We start from the raw sequence: 11,158 nt of genomic DNA, 5'->3' as shown, positions 1-11,158 counted from the left end.
GTTTCTCATAAAGTCATTAGCCTCCATCTGTTCCATTCTAATTTTGAAAGAACTATTTTCTTCAGTGAGCTCTTGAACCTTCTTTTCCATTTGGCTAATTCTGCTTTTGAAAGCATTCTTCTCCTCATTGGCTTTTTGAACCCTTTTGCCAATTGAGTTAGCCTGTTTTTCAAGGTGTTAGTTTCTTCATCATTTTTTTGGGTCTCCTTTAGCAGGGTGCTGACCTGCTGTTCATGCTTTACCTGCATGTCTCTCATTTCTCTTCCCAGCTTTTCCTCCACCTCTCTAACTTGATTTTCAAAATTCTTTTTGAGCTCTTCCATGGCCTGAGCCCATTGAGTGGGCTGGGATACAGAAGCCTTGACTTCTGTGAGTTTCCCTGATGGTAAGCATTGTTCTTCCTCATCAGAAAGGAAGGGAGGAAATGCCTGTTCACCAAGAAAGTAACCTTCTATAGTCTTATTTCTTTTCCCTTTTCTGGGCATTTTCCCAACCAGTGACTTGACTTCTGAATATTCTCTTCACACCCACTTTGCCTCCAGATCCTCCCAGCCAGTGCTTGGGGTCTGAGATTCAAATGCTGCTTCCCAGCCTCAGGGCCTTGGGCGGGGGCAGGGCTGCTAGTCAGTGTGAGATTAAGTTCAGGTGCTCACGTTGGGGCAGGGCCACCTCACGGGGCTCAGTTCCCTCAAGGGGTTTATGCAGAGACCTTCAACTATGGATCCTGGTTCCTGCCTGCTTGGGGATCCCAGGTCTGCTCCCGCCTCCACTGTTGCCTCTTGAGGGGGCCTGAGTTATGGGGGCACCCCACTCCCCTCTCGGCAAGCCGAGAAGACCCTCTCACCAACCTTTGGGGCCCGTAGGTGGAGGGACCCACGTGGCCGCTGGAGATTCCGTCCCCGAAGCCCGCTCAGATCTGCTCCCCTTGGCACCATGCAGCCAATGCAGGCCCATGTCTGCAGCGCGAAGGACCTTTTGCGAGAGGTTTGCAGGGCTCTCTGGAACAGAAATCTCTTCTCCACAGTTCTGTGGCCTCTGCTGCTCCAGAATTCACCGGGAGTTCTTTTTTACAGATGTTCTATGGCCTGTGGGTTCGGAGCTATATGTATGTACGTCTTTCTGCTCTGCCATCTTGGCTCCTGATCTATATTTTCTTACTCTGTTTTTATTTCTTCCTGGTTAATGTATCCCTGCCATATTTGTTCCATAAAAGGAGTTTGGTAGGACTCCTTCTTTGCCTGTTATTTCAAATAATTGATTTAATATTGATGTTAGTTAGTTTTTAAATGTTTGGTAGAATTTACTTGTAAATTCATCTAGTCTTGATGGTTTTTTTTTTCCTAAGGAAACTCATTTATGGCTGTTCAATTTCTTTTTCTAAAATAAGTTTATTTATATAATTTTATTTCCTCTTGTGTTAATCTAGGCAGATTCTTTGAATATTCCAAGGATACTACAGCAGTAGTACAGTATTACAGTATTACAGTATTACAACTATTCATCTACTTTCTTTAATGTTTACTTTATGAGCAGCCCGTCTCTTTCTCTGGCCATGTATGTTCTTAATGACATCTCTCAACACTTTTCATAACTGGATCTTTGTGGGTCCTATCTTTACATAGACCCATAATTCCTCCTTTTGATTTGTTGGGTACTTTGATGGGCTTCTTTATTTCATCATTATCATTGTTGTCCTTCATACTGAAAGAGACCAAAATGACATCATGATGTTGAGGTCAAAATATGCTGTGTCTTACTGTGACTGGTCATGACATTACTAGTTCAGAAGGCTCTACCACAGGTTGGGCACAAAGAGCCCACGTGGACACTTGAAGTAGAGATGTGTCTAAATTTGTACATCCTGAATTTCTTTTGAGCTACTGCAATTCTGCTTTGTTCATAGAGCACAATACCTACTTTGATGAGAACATTCCATGCTGGGCAGTCCTGTGCTAGTGTCTTGCAAGTCTCAAAATCTATACCAAAGTTTGTCCTTTTTCTCAATGACCAGGAAAGAAAGGGCCCCAGAAATTGCCAGATTTTTCAGAGTTTAGTGCTGTCAAGGAGAAGTCAGAGAATTCCCTTATCTTGCTTTCATCTCAGGCTTATTTAGGCACTTGGTGGGAGAATCCCTGAATCTGGCAGTTCTCTTGGCCTTCACTTCACCAAATTGGGGTGAAAAACACTCAAACCATTTCCAGGGCACTGCTAGAGGAAACATTGAGGACTGATGAGCTTATCTGAGACTGTTGGAACTAGAAGGAAACATATAAATCCTTTAAGATAAAACTCATTTTAAATGGAGAAATTAAAGCCCTCCAAAAATAATATAATTTTGCTTAGGTCACATTGCTAATCAATGGTGGGACTAAGAAGTCCTCACTCAGAGTGTAGTGCTCTTTCCTCCATACAACATGATCTAAAAATAATAAGAGCAAAGTGCGAGTGGAGGTAAGACGATAGAAAAGTTCTCCACCCAAACCCCTCAAAATATCTGTAAAAATGACTGAACAACTTCTAGAGCAGCAGAAGTCACAAAATGACAGTGAAACAGATTTCCAGTCCAAGACAATCTGGAAGGCCAACAGGTAGGATCTATTGCACGATGTTCCTCTCTCACCCAGGTGAGAGAGCTTTCCCACTGACCTTTGAAACTGACTTTGTCATTTGTGGGTTGAGAAGTCTGGAAACTATAGCTGCCAGTAATTCAGTGCCCTGAGGCCTGCTCCAGTCCTGTCTGCTATCAAGGCCCACACTGGGCTGTGCTCCAGTCTAAGCCTGGTGCAATTTGTAATATTACAATTTGTAAGCTCTCAGACTACAAACAGTAGGGGACTCAAGTGGCTGATCTGTCCTAGGTGGTGATCCTGGGGTGAAGAGGAGACTGATGTGGTAGAGCTGGTAGTGGCTGTGGATAGGGAATCCTACTTAGAGTTCCAAGGCAGAAAAGAGCACTTGTGGTGGTTCACAGACCAGAATGCAGGCCAGGAAAGGTGTAAACAACTCTTCTTTGGTCATACCACTTTGGAGGACCTAAGAATTTACAAATCCCTAGAGATATCTCTGAAAATAGCTGTACAAAATCCCTGAAACTTAGGGTACTACACCCTACACTTAATAAAGAGCTCAAAAGTCAAGTAATTAGCTGGGAAATGACCAAAAAGGGGAAAAATCAGACTATAGAAGGTTAGTTTCTTGGTGAAAGATATTTTCCTACAATGAGAAAGATCAAGGCACACAATTGGAGGAACACAGCAAGGTCAAGGCTCCTACATGCAAAGCCTCCAAGAAAAATATGAAATGGTTTCAGGCCATGGAAGAGCTCTAAAAGAATTTTGAAAATCAAGTAAGAGAAATAGAGGAAAAATTGGGAAGAGAAATGAGAGCAATGAAAAAAAACCATGGAAAATGAGTCAAGAGCTTGCTAAAGGAGACCCAAAAATGCTGATAAAAATAATACCTTAAAAAATAGACTAACCCAAATAGCAAAAGAGGTTCACAAAATCAATGAGGAGAAAAATGCCTTAAAAAGCAGAGTTGGCCAAGTGGAAAAGGAAGTCCAAAAGCTCACTGAAGAAAATAATTCCTTAAAAATTAGAATGGAGCAAATGGAAGCTAATGACTTTATGAGAAATCAAGAAATTTAAAGCAAAACCAGAAGAATGAAACCAACAGAAGACAATGTGAATTATCTTATTGAAAAACCAACTGATCTGGAAATTAATCCAGGAGAGATAATTTAAAAATTATTGGTCTACCTGAAAACCATGATCAAAAAAACAGCTTAGATAATCATCTTTCAAGAAATTATCAAGGAAAACTGCCCTGATAATCTAGAACCAGAGGGCAAAATAGAAGTGAAAAGAATCCACTGATCACCTCCTGAAAGAGTTCTCAAAAGGAAAACTCCTAAGAATATTGTAGCCAAATTCTAAAGTTCCCAAGTCAAGGAGAAAATATTGCAAGCACCCAGAAAGTATTGTGGAAACACAATCAACACAACACAGGATTTAGCAGCTTCTACACTAAGGGATCAGAGGGCTTAAAATATATTACAGATCAAAAGAACTAGGATTAAAAACACAAATCACCTACCCAGCTAAACTGAGTATAATACTTCAGGGAAAAAAATGGAAATTCAGTGAAATAGAGGACTTTCAAGCATTCTTGTTGAACAGATCAGAGCTGAATAGAAAATTTGACTTTCAAATACAAGAATCAAGAGAAACATGAAAAGGTAAACAGGAAAGAGAAGCCATAAGGGACTCATTAAAGTTGAACTGTTTACATTTCTACATGGAAAGAGGATATTTGTAACTCATGAGACCTGTCTTAGTATTAGGATATTTAGAGGGAATATATACATATATACACATGTACATATACATATATATGTATGTGTGGATGTATATTGTCTATATTATATAGGTATATGTATGTGTATGTTTATATGTGTGTATATGTACGTGTGTGTGTGTGTGTGTATATATATATATATATATACACACACACACACACAGAGGGCACAGGGTGAGCTGAATATGAAGGGAGGACACATAAAAATATAACTAAGTGTTGAGAGGAATATACTGGGAGAAAGAGAAAGGGAGAGGTAGAATGTAGCAAATCATCTCACATAAAAGAGGCAAGAAAAGTTTTTACAATGGAGGGAAACATGGGGGAGGTGAGAGGGAAAAGTGAGCCTTACTCTCATGTGATCTGACTCAAGGAGGGAATAATGCACATTTAATTGAGTATGGAAATCTATCTTACCCTGCAGGAAGGCAGGGGGGAAGAGGATAAGAGAGAGAGAAGAATAGAAGGGACAGAAGATTGGGCAAAACGGTAATCAGAAGCAAGCACTATTGAGGGGGGACAGGTCAAGGCAGAGAATGGAATAAATGGAGTGCAGGACATGATAGAGGGAAATGTGGTTAGTCTTTCTCAACATGATTGTTATGGAAGTGTTTTGCATGGCTACACATGTATGACCTACATCGAATTGCTTGCTTTCTCAGTGAGGATGGGTGGGGAGGGAGGAAGGGAGAGAATGTGGAACTCAAAGCTTTAAAAATGAATGTTAAAAATTGCTTTTTGCATACAACTGGGAAATAAGTTGTACAGGCAATGGGGTATAGAAATCTATCTTGTTCTAGAGGAAAATAGTGAGGAGGGGGATGGGAGAAGGGGGGGATGATAGAAGGAGGGCCAATTGGGGGAAAGGGTGGATGGGTGCATGCTGTCCTGGGATGGGGGAGCAAGAAATGGGGAGAAAATTTGAAATTCAAAATCTTGTGGAAGTGAATGATGAAAACTGAAAATAAATCAGTTTTTTTTAAATTAAAAAATATAAGATCATAGATTTAGAGCTGGAAGGGATTACAGAGACCATCTAGTCTAACACCTTTCCTTTTCTCCCCAGAAGGCAGCTAAATATTTTAGTGGATAGAGTGCAGAATCTGGAGTTAGGAATCCAATCCATTGAATTTGATATACATTGATTAATCACCTACTAAGTGCCAGGCATCCTACAAAGTGCTGGCATTAACAATTAATAAAAACAAAGACATTCCCTGCCCTTAAAGAACTACTAAGAGAGACAATAGACAAAAGGAGGCAGGAAAATGGTGGTAGTTGAACCCAAAGGGTACCTGACACAAGGCATTTTGTTTCATGGAGTTGGAAACAGGCAGAGTAGCAGATGCAAACTGAGATGAGCTGGAAGTTCAATTTCTGCCATCTATAAAGGAAGGAATTGGGAGGAGTTTAATATTCCAACTTTCAGCCCTCCAACCAAAGGGTAGAGGAGGCTGAGGGAGGATATGTCAATAAGCCTTGGGTTGGCATCATGGTGATGAGATTAGACATGAGAAGGCTTGAGTTCAAATGAAGCCTAAGTCCTCAACTGGCTATGTGACCCTTGGCAAGTCATTTAACCTCAACCTCAATTTACTCAACTATAATGTAGGGATAAAAATAGCACCTACCTCACAGAGTTGCCATGATAATCAAATGAGATAACATTTATAAAGTGTATAGCATGGCGCCTGAGACATTGTTGGCACTTAATAAATCTTTCTTTCTTTCCTATCTTCCTTCCTTACTTTGTTCCTTATTTCTTTCTTCCCTCCTTCCCTCCCTTCCTCTCTTCCTTCCTCCCTCCCTCCCTTCCTTCCTTCCTTCCTTCCTTCCTTCCTTGCTTCCTTCCTTTCTTTCATCTTTCCTTCTTTCCCTCCCTCTTTCTTCCCTTCTCCCTCATTTACAGATGAAGAAACCAAGTCACTGAAAGGTGAAGTCATTTCCCCAGGATTATACAGTTAAGAAGTAATAGAGGCAGGATTTGAACACAGGTCCTTTACATCCAAAGCCCGTTTGATTGTTCCATGCTGCCACTCCAGTCTAAGAATCATAGAATGCTAGATCTGAAAGGGACAGAGATCATTAAGAAGATATTCATCATTTTATAGATTGGAAAATGGAGACCCAGAGAAGAGTAGTGATTTTTCAAGAAAGATTCTCATAGAAAGAATCAGTGACATATTCAGGTCCTTTGACCCCCATTACAGTGTTTTCTCTATTATATATCCTTGATGTAGTAGACTGAGCTTTGGATTTAGAAGCAGAACACTGGGTTCAGTTGCTACTTTCATGTATATGACCTACATGATCTTATGGAAAGCCAGTGGTTAGCACACTGTAGGAACATTGTTGACTTTTATTAACACTTAATGATTGATGTGACCTTGAATGTTTCATTACCAGTAAGAAGCAAGGGGTTAAATTTTCTAGTCTCTAGCACTAAACCCTATGGTTCTAGTAAATCTAAGTAGTTTAAAAAGTAAAAGAGACTCCAACTCAGAGCTGCCTTTCAAATGTGTCACCCTCCCAAGAGGCCAGGCATTTCTCAGAATCCCTTCATTTCATGCCATTTTCCTAAACCAAATATTAAATTTCCTCTCAAAGTGCAGGTGATAAATCACTGTGGAAAGATCTGGCAGCTCTACAGGAAACACCTGAGGAAAAAAAATGATAAGTAGCCGCCCTTTCCTCCTCATTTCAGCCCTGCATGGAGTTATACTGCTGCGACTCCCAGCTGTCCTTGACCTTGACTTGTCCCTCAGAGTCTGTGCTAACTAGGGTTGGTTTTTCTCTGGGACAGGTGTGGGGTGCTTCAGCTGTTTGCTATTTTCCACTTTCAGAATCTTTTTGGTTTAAGTCAGTAAAGAAAACAATGTTTCCAAACTGGGAGCAAACAAATCTGTTAGACGGAAAACAAACAGGCAGATTTTTTTTTTTAGGTCTATCATTCTCACAGAGATTTTTTTTCCAAACTAGCTTCTCCCACCTATCAGGGTCTGTCGTTATGTATGATTGTTATATTCTATCCTCCATGTTTTCCTACCATGGTTAAAATCCTACTGTTTAATACAAAACTACCCATGGTGAAATGTTCTAGGTGGCTGCTAATCCAGCCCTGGGAACTAGGCATCACGTGGTAGCCCCTGCCAACAATAGAATGAAATACTATTAAGATAAAATAGTATGTGCAGATGAAAGCCAACTGGGAGTTAGCAGAAAGGGCATTGGAATGGGGAATCTGGAGTTTAAGGTTCAAGTTGTCTGGCACTTACCATAAGGATGACCTTGAGCATATTATGTCATTTTGCTAAGCCTCCATTTTCTCCATGGCAAAATTAGACCAATTAATCTCCAAGGTGGCTTCTAATTCTTTAAGTTTATGATATGGAGACTATAAGTTCCATCAAGGGAGGGAATATATTTTCTCAAAACCTTTTATCTCTTCTCTCTCATGTTGGGCATTTGCTGCTTCTAGAGTGGTCCTGGATTGTCAGGAAAGCCAGCGATATTTCTAAGTTGTAGAGGTCTTAATAGATATCTGAGAAAAGAGTGACTGACTTCATGACTGTCATTCTATGCCTACAAATGGTTTTTTTGGAATTCAGTAGTTAAAGGAGAGGAATCACCAGCATCACTCCAGAAAGAAAGTAGAGCATCTGACCCTCTGTGTATTGAGGTGGCTCTGAGTAGGGCTGCCATTTTTGATACTTTTTTTTAAATTTACTAACACTTGGAGATGTGAATTCAGTCATTCATTATCCTCCAGCCCCCTCTCACTCCAGGATGAGATGAGGGACAGACATGATGACTATTAGTATGTCTGCATTAGAATGGGAGTCAGGATATCTGGATTCTAGTTCCAACTCTGCTGCTAATTTTTCGTGTGATTTGAGGCTAGTCATTCCTCTCCCTATGTTTCTTTCCCAGTTTGTAAGATAAGAGGATTGGATGATGACATTGTTCTTTGATTCCTTTGATCGATAAATGGGAACATGAAAATAAATCTGAAGTGAGGTAATTTATTTCCTTTCAGTTCTCACTTGTCTATATTTTTCTGACTGAAACTACACTGGTCGAGCAAGGGAAAAATATAGCATTAACCCCTTATCTAATGTAGTTTCCAATGACTTATACAAATACAATTTGTACTATTGCTTTCAATTAACCAATTTTATATATGGCCCCAATCTGAGCTCAGGAAATGAAGAGCCTCATGTCTCAGCTAATGGTCACTGGGCTAGATCTGTGTAAAACCCTAACATTTAACCCACTTACAACTATAGATAAAATGTAAAACAATGAATTCATTTTCTATAACAAAAACATGCTTGTTGAACTGAATTGGTTGTTGAGTTATATGGGCTAGAAATTACTGAATATGGAGGTCAGCCAGTTAAGGGCTGCAGTCCCCTAGAATAACATCTTTTTCTACTGTAGCCGTTCACCTGTTGTGAGCAAGGATTACAGGGAAAAAAATTTCCCAGCTGCTAAGAGTTTTGTCCTCTCAAATACTAATTATGGAATTATATGTCATATATAACTTCCATAGATAGCATTAAAAATGAAAGTGAATTTGTTTTTTTTTTCTATTTGGCTCCAAAATTTCCCAATTTTTTTATTCAATAAACCATATTTTTAGACTCCTTTATAAAAGTTTATTGGTTACATAAACATATTTCAGACCTTGAGTTCAAATTCTAGCCCTGTTACTTATTTCATATGCAATCTTGGGCAAATCATTTAATCACTCAGCCTCATTTTCCTTAACCACAGAATATGGTTATAGTTTGTACTAAGTCACCAAGAAGGTATCTAAATATTTGGAAAAGGACTAAAAAAAAAAAAAGAATTTGACGTACAAATGTACCAAAGACTAAATTTCACCCATTTTATATTTTTCTGGGTGAAGGATTCTTAATCTGGGCTCCATGGACCTCCATAGAGTTTACGAATTTGGTTGGCAAAAACATGAACATTTTTGTTCTCACTAATCTTTTGCTTCATTTGTAATCCTAGGTATTTTATTTTCACTTTTTTTCATTTAAAAACCATCGTTCCTGGAAATAGTCTATAGATTTCACCAGATTGCCAAAAGGGGCAATCACACAGTAAATGTCCAGAGCCTCTGCTCGAGGTCAAGGCTGAGGGAAGGGAATCTTTTTTTTCTATTTAAAGCAATTAATTTTCAAGAGGTTGAGAGGGAGAGGACAATTAATCAAGGGCTGTGTAAGGGTGAATAGGACTTAGAGGATTAAAAAGGGAGATGACATTCCATTTATTTGCTTTTCTTTTGCGCTTAACTATTTTAAAAATTTTATTAATGGATTTTTCTCTTGCACCATTCATTTCCTCTCAACCTTTCCATCCCATTGAATTCTCCCTTGTGAAAAGAAAAAACATTTCAACTTCCCTTCCTTCCTTCTTTCCTTCCTTTCTTCCCTCCCTCCCTCCTTCCTTCCTTCCTTCCTTCCTTCCTTCCTTCCTTCCTTCCTTCCTTCCTTCCTTCCTTCCTTCCTTTCTTCCTTCCTTCTTTCCACTGTGCCTTCTGTACTCCTTCCTTCCCTCCATTCCTTCCTCTTTTCTTCCCTCTTTTCTTCCTTCCTCCCTCCTTCCCTTTTAAAATTCTTTTTCTTCCCTCCCTCTCTTTCTTCCTTCCTCAATCCCTCCTTCCCTCCCTTTTTACTTTTTCCTCCCTCCTTTCCTCCTTCACTACCCTCCTTCCTTCCCTCTCCCCTTCCTTTTCCCTCTCTCCTTCCCCTTCATTATTTCCTCTCCATACTTCCTTTCTTTCTTTTCCTCACCTTTTTACCCTCTCTCCCTCCCTTCCTTCCTGATTTCCTCCTGACTTGACATCTTAAGGAAAGACTATATGGAAAACAATACTACCTAAAATATAGTTTATTTTAAATAGATCTGATATTGAGATATATATGTATGTATAAACATATATAATATATATGTACACTCACATAATTTTTTTATCATAGCATTTTATAGTTGACAGAGGACCCTCTTTGTAGTCAAGCCACTGATGATTTAGAGCAAAAGTCAAATTCAGCTCGCACTTAGCAGCTCCAGTATTCTAACCTTGATCCTCTGACTTAAAAGCCAGTTAATTTTCTATACTGTGCTGTTGTACTACCGTTGCTATACCATATTACAAAATATGTATATTAACAGATGAAAGGATCCCTTTTTCAGAAGTTCTTAAGCTGGAGTCCATCCACTTGTTTTTTTTTTTAAATTATAACTGTATTTCAATACAGTTGGTTTCCTTTTAATCCTCTACATCTGATGCATTTAAAATGTTCTTGTCCATAGGTTTCATCAGACTGACTAGTGGCGGGGTCCATGACACAGAAAGGTTAAGAAGCTCCACTTTGCATAGTGCCTCATTCTAGTTCATTTGAAATGTGATTCATTTTGGTAAATTCTATCTTCATAAAATTTCATACTCTAAATATGTAAAATGACATATATAACTGAAGAGATCAACAAAAACAACTTATACAAATCCATTCCATTTTATGGTCTACAAAGTTCTTTGCATATACTAATCAACCTAAGACCTACATTAACTATGTGAAGCAGAGAATGCCAATATTATTCTGATTCCCATTTCACAGATGATGCTTGGAGGAAACACAACTAGTTAGTAAAATAGCTATATTTGAATACAAGTCTCTTGGCTCTGCAACTAGCTATATTATAGTTACTTCTCTGTGATTATAGAATTTTTAACTGGGATTTCTATAGGACCTCTAGTCCTATTTCTTTATTTACTGATGAGTCAATGGAA

The sequence above is a fragment of the Notamacropus eugenii genome, chromosome 1 (genome assembly GCF_028372415.1).
Source record: "Notamacropus eugenii isolate mMacEug1 chromosome 1, mMacEug1.pri_v2, whole genome shotgun sequence".
Classification (NCBI taxonomy): Eukaryota; Metazoa; Chordata; class Mammalia; order Diprotodontia; family Macropodidae; genus Notamacropus; species Notamacropus eugenii.
Note: the sequence above shows the minus strand (reverse complement) of the source record.